General features: G+C 37.0%; 1 protein-coding gene across 4 annotated transcripts in view; it reads left to right on the forward strand.

Annotated features, from left to right (window-relative positions):
- LARP4 (La ribonucleoprotein 4) overlaps positions 1–12,203 on the forward strand; it is a 60,240-nt gene that overhangs the window by 5,957 nt on the left and 42,080 nt on the right. The window lies entirely within an intron of this gene.

The following is a 12,203-nucleotide window of genomic DNA, read 5'->3' on the forward strand; positions in this document are numbered from 1 at the left end:
AATAAGAGCAGTGGTTGAGTAATAATGATAAGACATTTATACACAAGGTTGTATAAAAGCGTGGTTAAGAACGTGGACTCGGGGGCCAGGCTGCCTGCTCAGGCTGGGCCACTTTCTAATTACATATGACCTTGGGCAAGTTGTTTAACCTGTTTCTCAGTTTCCTTATTTGTAAATTGAGGATACTACTAACATATGGGGATAATATTACTATCTACCTCGTATGGTTGCTAAGAGAATTTGCAGTTAATGTAAAGCACTTAGAATAGTATCTGATACATAAACACTGTATATGAGCTGCTGCTTTCATATATACTTATGAAAGATAACTCATCTCAGTTTGTGGTCATTTTCATTTGAAAGTAACATAGTTTGCTGATTTGACTATACACACTAGTAATTAAAAGGTGCCCTTTTCTGGAAAGGATTATTTTGTTTTTTAATGTTGATATTAGTGGGGTTTTTTCGTTCATTTTATAGTTAGCCATTTGCTTTATCAGATAACCATTTTGAAGTAAAATGGCTCTGTATTTTGAGGACTAATTAAATTATTTAAATGATAAATATCTACTAATAGGGTTCTTAATCTTTAATAAGGGGGCTCTTGAATCTCATGTAGAACTTTCTAGGGAGAAGTCTTGAGTTTTGATTATATTTTCTTTGCAATCCATGACCCCCTAAGTTAAGCCACTAAAAACAAGAGAGGTCTCAGTTTTGTTTTATTTTTTAAGCAATTGTCAGATGCCATCTACTTGTAGTAATGGGAATTTGGGGATATAAGTAATGGATATATGTCTTGTCTTTGCCTCTGAAACTAGAGGACCAGCAGTAATATCTTTTTTGATGAATAAACTTCAGATTTTCTTCCACAGTGGAGAGTAAGTGAATTCTGATTCTTGACAATTTGGAGAGCTTGGGGGAAATGACCTAGGGTGGTCCAGTTACCTTGCTAGGTATTCAAAGTGGGAGCCCCAGATCAGCAGCAAACTATCTTCCCCCTCCTATTTCTCCCCTGCCCTCCAGTTCAAGCCATTGTTTCTCAGTCTAGTTGTGTAGGACACAGCTCCCTGGCCCATGCTGGTGTTATGAGCTTTGTGCTCCTCCCGGCTGAGGCAGCTGGTCGCCAGTCGGTTGGCCACTCACAGTAACTGGCTGGTTGCCAGCTGCTCACGATGGCTGCCGGCCACTCACGCTGGCCACTCATGGCAGCGCACGGTAGCCCATGCAGCACACAGCAGCTCACTGCCGGCCACTCATGGCGGGACATGGTAGCCCACGGCAGCTGGCTGCCGGCCACTCATGCTGATGGTAGCCCACTGCAGCATGCAGCAGCTCACTGCCGGCCACTCACGCTGGCTGCCAGCCCCTCACGGCGACACACGGTAGCCCACGGCAGCACACAGCAGCCGGCGGCAGCACATGCCAACCTCCGCTGCTCACTGCAGCCCAGCTCCAGGGAGAGCTGTTGTTCACAATCTTAGTTATAGAGGGTACAGCTCACTGGCCCATGTGGGAATCGAACCGGCGACCTCGGTGTTAGGGGCACGGCGCTCCAACCACCTGGGCCACCAGGCAGGCTCAGCAAACTTTCTTTATCCAGGGGTTTGTTAAAATACAAACCCTCTGGCCCTGTATCTGGATGCTGAATTGGAATCTGCATTTTATCAAGATCCCTAGATGATGCTTATGAACAGTAAAGTTTGAGAAATGCTCATATAGCATATGTTAATATGTTAATTCATTCTACAGATTTTATTGTTGGCCTCCTGTATGCTAGTCATTGTTTAAGGACTAAAGAGCAGTGACCATGAACAAGGTCACTGCCATTGGGTAGCTTGCAGATGAAACAATTCAGGTTAGGATAAATGCTTTGTGCTAGAGGGTACATTTTTTTTTTACATAAACTACCATGAATTTTTTTTTTTTTTAAACTGAAAATTAACTGTACCTTGGCCCTGCAGAGCTGAATTGACTTCTGCCCTGGGGACCCTACATAGTTCTTATCTGGTGGCTGTTTTCTGTATCCATTTCTTCTGGATTATTAGCCACTCTAGGCGGAGCTGGGACCAGGGACCATTTGGCTTGGTGAGATTTGTAATACTCCTTAAATGTATGTAACTAGTTGTTTTAAAACTTTTCTCTAAGGCAACTGTGATATAGTGGCTAAGAGCCACTGTAGCATGTTCTCCAGACTGCCAAAGCTCAAATCCTGGCTCTGTGTTACTAGCCAGATGACCTTCAGACAAAGTAACTTTTTCCTTATCTGCAAAATGTGGATGATAATGGTATTTAACTGAAGTTGTTATGGAGATGAAATAAGTATTTCCTAAATGTTTGTTGTTATCCTCTGTCAGAATGGGTGAAAATTTCCCAGTTTAATTTTCATTTTTACTTTCCATGAAATACTCCTAAGCGTCTTTTGTTAGGACCCTGAAGTTTTATACTGGATAAAATGACAGGTGTTTGTTTTGTGTCTGTCTGTCTTTTTTAAGTGCTTGTAATTTAGTGGTCCTCTCAATATTGGAGATATCAAAATTAAACTTGGATGATTGATCTGCCATGAAGCAAATAAGTTTAATCAATTTATACACTTTGTTTCTGTTTTTCAGCATTTTTAGGGCTAAGTAGCATGAGATTTCTGTTTTTGATAGTAAATAGGTAAATAAAACAAATACGGTTATGTATATGATCAAAGAGATGGTTTCACCACATTTATGGTGATTTTCCCCTAATTCTTGGTTCTGACAATTTGAAGGGTTTTTTTGAGAATGTCTAAGTGTTTGCATACTATGTGTGTGTTGGCAGGTAGTTTCAGTAATCACTTGGACAGTTTTCATTCTTTAACAGATATTTTCTGTAGCTTCAAAGGCTTCTAGTTCTGTGGAAGAGATAAAGATTTTCATGGAGTTCTTTATTAAACTTTAGACAAAAGATGAGTCAAACATGGTTATCTAGAGTTTAAATGAAAAAATAAGCCTCTGTTCTAATTAAATTGACATTGATTATTGTGTCATTTTAAAGACTATTTGTTATAGAAAAACACATCAACTTTTTTTTGATGGACATTTTTAGTTTTCAGTTTTTCTTTATTGTATATAAAGCCGTTAGGCTAAAATTCACTGTAGTGGGTCAGAGTGAACATTTTTTTAAGTTTTTCATGTCAATATTGACAAATTACTTTCCAAAAGTGTTAATGACAGCTTGTACTGTTGCCCAATTTACTGTATCTCTTTCAGCATCAGACATTCTCATTTATGAAAATTCACTATGTGGATTAAAATGAAATAATTTATTTTGTGATTCTTCAATGACTAGTGTAATTGGACATTTTTCCATGTTTATTAGCTTTTGGGGTACTTTTGCTGTGAATTCTTTTTGCTTGTTTGTGCTTTTCTTATCTGCTGGTAGGTTCTATGAGCTTTCTTCTTGGAAGACAATAGTGTTTTATGTCACTTGCCAAGAGTGATTTTACGAGTTGATATGTCTTTTATTTGGATCTTAAATGTTTCATGATATATTTTCTGATTGTAGTAATAGATGTTAATTGTAGAAAAATACAGAAGAACACAAAAATGAAAATAAAAATGCTGCTGCCCAGAAGTAATCGGTGATAACACTGATTTTTAGTTTCTCCAGTCTTTTCTGTGTTTGTGCATTGTTTCAAAAATCATTTTTGTAATAGGATAGGAATTTATTTTATTTTCCCCCCAAGTTTCTGTGAACATTTCCATGTCTTCTATAATATTTAAAAACTTTATTTTGAAACAATTGTAGTTTCTCAGGAAGTTGGCTCCCAAAATATACAGGGTGGTCCTATGTACTTTTTACCCATGGACACCTTGCATAACTGTCGTATGATGTAAAGACCAGCAAATTGATATTGGTACAGTCCACAGAACTTTTTCAGATTTCACCAGTTTTATATACACTCTAGTTTTAAGGATATTCTGTAAATGGCTGCACTACAGTTAGTGAAGACCATTTGGGGCTGCTCTAACAGTATCACACTCTGGGTAGCTTATAAACATTAGAAATTGATTTCTGGGAAGTCCAGGATCATGGTGCCTGCAGATTTGGTGTTTGGTGAGGACTTTTGGTTCATAGCTGGTACCTTTTCTCTGTTCTCACCTAGTGAAAGGCGCTAGGGAGCTCTAGGGTCTCTCAGAAGGGCAGTAGTGCAATCCGATTTGTGAGTGCTCCACTCCCATACCTTAAGCACCTCCCAATGGGTATTAGAATTTCAACATGAATTTGGGGGACATGCAAACATTCACATTCTAACAGTTGGATGTTTCTAATTTTCCACTATTATAAAATTAGTGTCGTGAACATTCTTATATATTTTTGTGTATCGTTTGAGCAGACTTTCTGACAAGTAGAATTTCTAGACCAAAATACGTATATTTTTAAGGCTTTTGATAAAAATTGCCAACGCTTACAAAAGTTGTGTGAATTACAGTGGTGAACTGATTGCTTTTTATAGTTGTGAAAATGGCTTTAAGTAGTTCAATAGGTAAAAATGATACTTTGTAATTAGCTATTCTTGCTTGTCCTTTGTGCGTTTTCCCCTGCTTGGCAAATAGCTTAGTAATTCATAGTTCTGTTGTTAATAAGTTGGTCTTGGAACCTGCCAGACCTTTTCTGCTTTTGCATACCTATAAATTTATCTGTACGGTGATTTTATGTGTTTGTTAACATAAATGATAAAACAAATTACTGAACTATTTTTCAACTTGATTTTTTTGCTTTTCACTGAGCAACATGCATTGAAACACTTTTCATATGAGTGTATGTTGGCTTTTACTCTTAACTAGGCTAGTGAAAATATAAACATGCCCAGGGGCGCTGCTTGTCTATATGCCATAGACCACACACTTTGATTATTGGCGCTACTAGCAAGGGACACATCATGTTTATGGATAGTGTGCTGCTAAAAATCATCTAGTTAATTATTTTGTTGATTATTAAGTGCTTAATGGAATAATACATCCCATCAATAAAAGGTAACTTTTATCATAATCCCCCAATATTTGGGTATTTATTTATAAATTAAGTATATATGGCGTAATATATTTTGTATGTTCAATATTGGCCTTAATCTCTTTTAGTGAATATTTGTCATATTTGGGGCCTCCCAATTTTGGAGCAGATTTCTACATTTGCAGAAGTGCCATATTATGAGCCAGAGCTGTCTAGCGTACGTACTAATCAAAACTCAAATTCCCAGATTGTCGTGTACTATCTAGGTAGATGAAACATGTTACCTCCGAGCCGCTAGTCACGCACCCACAGATGACTTCTGTTTGAAAATTCACAATGGGAGGAAATAAGGGTTCTAGTCAAGACTTAATTTTGCGGGCAGGAGTGGCAGTAGAGGTGGTCAGTTTGCTGTGGAGTTACTAGTTGCAAGGTTCTCTAATGGAGAAGTGGCTTTGGTACTGGCAATGGTAAAGGTTGGAATGGAATTGAATTTTGGCAGTTAGTTCTTGGTGGTGCCAGGGATAGTGATTTCCTCATCAAGCCATTTCTGCAACATTATTTTGGGTGATGTTATCTTTGCATCTGTTCTTTTTCCCCCCCAGCACTTCTAGTGACAGTGACACTATCCTTTAATATATTACCTTTCTCTTTAATTTAGCCAGAGTGGATTCTGAATACTGACTGATAAAAATCCTTGATAAGATCCTTTTGATACAGTACACATTATTCGCATGTCTGCATAGTGACAAATATAAACGTGACTTGCTTTCTAAAATTGCTCTGTAGAGATTTTTAAATAGTACCTGGTACCTGTCCTAGCAGGGCTACCTGGTGATATTATAAGAAAACTAGTTGGTTTCTTCCTTGAGCTAATTATGATATGAGGTAATTGTGAATTAACATCTGTAAGCTAAGATTTTGATGTGATTATTCAAATGATGCTACTTCAAAGGTACTTCTGACCCCCTGCAAAGTTTGGCATTTTATTATTGGTTTTGATGTTATTGTAAAATTTTTTAGCAGCTCTGAAACCAAAAGCCAAGAAGCACTGTGACATAAGCCTTCCATTTTAAACTCAGATCACATTACAAAAAGGAAATGTGTATCAAGTTTGATGGTCTGGCATGCTAGAAAGGTAATTACAGTTGCTAAACGTTAATTCACTTTTTTTGCGCATATGCCTATAGTATTTTATTCAAATAGACAGTTGAAGATCTACCCTTGCCTGGTTTAATAACTGAAATAGAAGAGGAAGACCTAAAGTCTGTCTTCCTTGAGCCTACCGTGTTTCCCTGGAAATAAGACCTGGCCAGACAATCAGCTCTAATGCGTCTTTTGGAGCAAAATTTAGAAGTCTTCTTATATTAATTTTTGCTCCAAAAGACGCATTAGAGCTGATTGTCTGGCCAGGTCTTATTTTCAGGGAAACACGGTAGTTGTAAAGAACACATATTTAAATGAACTATTACAGAAACCAAATGGAGGTTCTATACAAATAGCAAGAGGGAAGGAGGAAGTAGTGACCCAAACAAATGAAGCTAGGTGCATAAGGTGTGTTGAAACTATAAGGAGTTTTGGTAGAGTAGGCATTATGTTTTTTAAAATGGGAAAACGGGGGCCAATAATACCATAATTCTTGGGTAGCAAAATAAAGTTATATTTTTTTCTGTCATACCATAGTTGCCTCTCAATTGTTGAAATTATACTTCAATTTAGCTTTATTAAGACAATATTAGTATTTCTTTTTTTAGATATATTATGAATTAGATATTCTTGAAAACTGTTAGGCACGGCCAGAGGAATGAGTCGCGGGAGACCAAAATTGGTCTATTAGAATTTATTTGGCGTGTTTGAGTGGCGGGAGGTCAGGCTAGAAAAGCCTTAACCTCCCTGAGCATAGAGGGGTATGGAGTTTTATAGGAGGGGTTGAACGAGGCTGTTCCCCCTTCAATGCTTCAGGGGGTTTTCGTTGACAGACAGTTTCAGGGCATGACCAAGCCCTCCAGCTCCACACCTTGGCCCCAGGTCGCTCACAGGCCCCTAGCAGATAAAACAAGACAGCATCAAGACAAGATGGCTTTTAAGATAAGGTTTCTGCTCCTGGCCTAAATATGGCTTAACAAAAACAAAATGTTTGTTAAAATATTTTCAAAACATTTTTAAAGGAGAGCTTTAAGCTGGTAAGGAAGCAAATGAAATCTTCAAACGAAAAACATCAAAATACTGATCCAGAGAGATAAGCAGGCGATAAACCCAAGGGCTACCCCTGCCCATCTGTTGATCCTTAATGGCGCAGAGCTTTGGTTTTAATGAACAATGCTTAGACACAGAACACAAGGTAAACTTGGTTGGGGGTGGGGGAGGGAAATCTTTCCCAGAGAAAAGGAAACTTGTCACTTTTAGCCTTGGCTCTGGGTTGATGGGGAGAAGTCTTCCCTAATCACAAATCCTTTGTTGCCAGAGTAGGGCAAAATTCACACTACCTGTTGTTCCCCAAAAAACCCATCTTGAAAATTTAAAGTGATACCAGATTGGTAGTCTTCCTACTACGCGGTCATCTACCATAAGGAAAACAGATTCTCTTGTGAAGAGCACAGTTTAAACGTAATGTTTAAAATTCCCACAAATGAAGTTCCAATGAAAATGGGCTTACACTGTAAAATCATAAAGCATGTAAATATTCGTGAGCATGGTTTAGCAGAAACAACCAATCAAAACCCTCAAAGATTGCAGATAATTGGAATTATCAAATATAGACTATAAGAATGCTTAATATGCTTAAAGGAAGGACGATACTGAAAGGATGATTAAGAAACAAAACATTGATTAGATTTGTTTGAGAAAAGAACCAAGAGGAACTTTAGAAAACCAAATATATAAAAAAAGAGAACTTAGAAACTTCCTGGACAAGTTGAACACATCTTAGAAACAGCTGAAGAGAAAATTGATGAACTGAAAGAAAGATCTTAAGATATTGCTGAGAATGTAATTTCTTAGAAAGGCAAAGAAATTGAAAATGGGGAAGAGATTGGTACAAAAAAATATGGAACATAGGATCGAGAAGGTATAAAATATTTTATTGGGGTTCCAGAAGGAAGTAATAGAGCAGTTGATGGAAAGGCAGTATTTTGAGGGATAATGGCTGAGAATATTAAGAATTGATGAAAAATGCATCAGATAAAAGAGTTCAGTGAATTCCAAGTAGGATAAATTAAAAAGAATTTCACACTTAGACTTATGATTATAAGACTGCAAAACACCATTGGCAGAAATTAAGCAACTAGAGATAAAAGAGAGATTAGGAATGACAGACAGCTGGACTGATTTCTGCAAACCAGAGGGTAGTGCGGATGTCTGTTAATGGGCTGAGAGGGAATCTGTGCCTAGCAAGAATTCTGTATACAGCAATGGTAGAGGGTGAAAATAAAGGTATTTTCAGATAAATCACAATTTGAGAGATTACTTAACAAAAAAAATCGATCAGTGATGTTTTGGGGGAAGAAGGAAAATGATTCCAGAAGAAAGGTCTGAAATGCAAGAAAGAATGATGATCATAGGAAATAGTCAACATTTATGTAAATTTAAATAAATAGTGATTGGTATAAAACTAAAATAATACTATAGACACTCAGAGGCACAAAAAGCACAGCATACTTGATTTTAATATAGTAAACACATTTATGCTGTGATTTGAAAAATTCTTAATAGGTGTAATATGCTTTTTTAAGTTTCATATTGTTTTTTATTGGGGAAGGGGAACAGGATTTTATTGGGGAGAAGTGTGTACTTCCAGGACTTTTTTCCAAGTCAAGTTGTCCTTTCAATCTTAGTTGTGGAGGGCGCCGTTCAGCTTCAAGTTGTCCTTTCAGTCTTAGTTGTGGAGGGCGCAGCTCAGCTCCAGGTCCAGTTGCTGTTGCTAGTTGCAGGGGGTGCAGCCCACCATCCCTTGCTGTGCTCGAGGAATTGAACTGGCAACCTTGTGGTTGAGAGCCCACTGGCCCATGTGGGGATCGAACCGGCAGCCTTCGGAGTTAGGAACACGGAGCTCTAACTGCCTGAGCCACCGGGCTGGCCAAGTTTCATATTTTTATGACTAAAACTTGCAGCAGTGTTTTAATAGAATACTTTATTAATGAAATGCTTTACAAGGGAGAGAAGTCTCTGATCTGGTTATTGTAGCAGATATCATGTTCTCTTCTAGCTCGTATCCACATGTTTATGTACTTTTTGTAGTTGTAATAATTTATGAGTTGTGATCATTGTATGGTTAATACTGACTTCATATTTAAACTCTGCGTGTCTTTAGTTGGTTATATTATTTCTCATAGGATAACCTGTAAAAGGGAGATACTAGTACATACAGGTTTTTTTTTTAAGTAGATGAGAAATGTGAAGCATTCAGCATAGTGCCTAGCTCAGAGAACTGCTTAACACATTTGCTTTTGTTATGATGGTTATGGGTTCTTTTTCACTACATTGTGTGAAAGCATTTTCCATTTTGATGTGTTTCATATTTCATCAACCCTAAGATGTACATTGTAACTTCTGAAAATTGGGATACATCTTAAAATATTTGGTGTGTCATAGTTTAATTTTTTTTTCCGACATGTTAGTACCCTTTAGGTTTTATGAAATGCGGTAATGTATCTTTGTAATTTTTCATGGCTGTGTAGTACTTTACCAGTGAGTGTCATAATTTCCTTTGTCCTCATCTCACTTTGGGTTAATTCCATTTCTTGGCTCTTATATTGTTAATATGTGGGAATGAGTTGCACTATTTTATACAATCTCCAGTAAAGAATGAGTTTGCAAATTTTATGCCAATGTAGGAATTATTTTTAAGTGCTTTGCTAATTTGATAAATGCAAAATGGTATTTTATTTTCATATTTGTATACATATGTATGTATTTTTCCTAGAATTTAATTTTACTAGGCTTATTTTTAGTTTTTTGTTGCAGTTTTATATTCTCTAGTCACCCATCTATCTTTTGTGATTTGCATCTGTTGCTTCAAAGCTAATTTTCTATGACATAATAGTTTACATTTAACTTTTAACTTCACCTTGCAGTTATTTTGATAGAATGCAGTAGTGTTTGTGTAGTGAGGCAGTCGAATCACCTTCTATTCAAAACCAACATGCTTTGTAAAAAAAGATACAAGGTATTTATACTGAGTGTTAATTGCCTTTCAAGTATTAATACAGTTTAGTTCTTAAAATAAGGAATTCTTACCTCAGTTTACAGCTGAGGTACAGCTGTAACTCAGATGACACTCAGATGAGTTAAATTTTCTCACTGTCATACAATTGTTAATGTTAGAGCTGGGCTTTGAATTCAAGTGGGATTCTAGAGCCTCAACCATTATATAATATGTTTAGGTAATAATTATTAACTACCTTGAAATAATTCCCATTTTGCTTTACTAAAGCCACATACTACTCTACATAACAATTCTATAAGTTAGGGGTATTTCTAGTAGGTATATGGTTCCTTCTCTGTATCTTTTTCATACATAGATTTTATTCGTTTATTGAGTTTTTTACTTTTTCATTGTATTCATCAAGATTCAGAAGTTTGATTTTTTTTGAGAGTTGTAGTCTTTATTATTTGCCATTTTCTTGGGTAGGAAAAAAACTGGTATTTTCAGAATTAAGGAAAGTGAGAGAGAGGATAAGTAGGTACATAGATTTTCTTCTATTAAAATACTTAATATCAAATTAAATGCTGTTTACATGGCAGAAGGCTAGGCTATCACAATGTCTTCAGGGTTTTTTTGGCTATCAGTCAGAAATTAAGCTGTACCTAACTTCCCAAATCACATGTAATCGCCTCACTTCTAAAGGCAAAGTGGGGGGAGGGTATGCTATGGTGAAGGCAGAAAGGAGGTGTATTGTCTGTAGAGAATTTTTTTTTTTTTTTAATTTATTGGGGTGACAATTGTTAGTAAAATGTCTGTAGAGAATTTAAAAGCAATAAATTGACTAAAAGGCTATAGTTGTTACTATCCTGTATCTGCCAGTTCTAAACAGTGTCAGCGATAAACTACTGCCACTACCATCACCATTTCAGCATATGTGCTGCTGAAGTAAGCACTACCACCCCATTTCAGGCCCAGCCCTGCTCCCAAAATGTGAATGAACCTTGACATGGAAAAGGACGTTATGTCTGAGCTTTCTCCTTTTTCCCAAATTGGATTTCAGTTGATGAGCAATCAGAAAATATATGGCAAGCTGTAAAGTGTAATTAAACAATGTTTCATTGGTTCATACATTTAAGTCATGTTAGTCATAGTAGTTGCACAGTATGGAAACTCAAGTAAAAAATGATTTATTTAGATTAAAAGGTTATAGAGGAATTTCATAGGACATGATTGCAGGAAGTACAGTTAGGCCTCCCAGAGTCTTCTCCGCAACTCTGGGGACTGCAGTTCTGCCTTCCCAGAGTCCTGCTTTCGTTTGCCATATTTGGGTGTTGGTGATACCTTAAAGGCTGATTTTTTGTTTTTACCCTGTGAGCCAGTGTCAGTTGTAAGAACTCCCTCCATGTACGCAGAATTTATAACTACCTCCTGGTAAGTGGCTCAGTGTGTACCAGTTATTTTTCACGAAAGCTGAGTCCCCAGGATTTGCAGGTCATAAGCTTGAATAATTAATTCCTTACCCTTTGCATCCACCTTCTGGTGCCTGCCATCCAGGGGAGAAGCCTATGGCTAAGACGGCAGTTAAAAGTAACTTTCTGGAAAGGGAGTAAACTTTTTGAAGGGTCATTAATGTACTTGGAAGGATCAAGCCCTGCTTGCTTGAATGAGGTGAGAGAAGTATGTTTTTGTATCCTGCTTTCTTCCTCTCTCTCCATCTTTTGAATACTCTTCTCCTTCCCACACTTCATACTGTGAGCCATTTCTACTTTTCACCTCTGTGTCTGTGATTAGATGATATATGCAAAAGGTCACTTTAGACGGTAATACGGTATGTTACATAGTCTTGTTGTGGACATTAAGGATATACTATTTCAGGACAAATGGAAAAGCACATTCTAATGTAAGGCAAACTGATGTTTTTGATTTGGGAAGAAATTTCCAGTGATAGAATCATTCATCCTCACAAATCTCTGTCACAGCTTGGATGGCAATAAAAAGTATATACTTTGGAAAATGACTCTGGATAATTCAAAAATCTGCTCTAGGTACACAAACACACTAATGTCAAAGATGTGTGAAAGTT

Source organism: Rhinolophus sinicus, chromosome 1 (genome assembly GCF_057876585.1).
Source record: "Rhinolophus sinicus isolate RSI-liver-muscle chromosome 1, RSI-T2T, whole genome shotgun sequence".
Classification (NCBI taxonomy): Eukaryota; Metazoa; Chordata; class Mammalia; order Chiroptera; family Rhinolophidae; genus Rhinolophus; species Rhinolophus sinicus.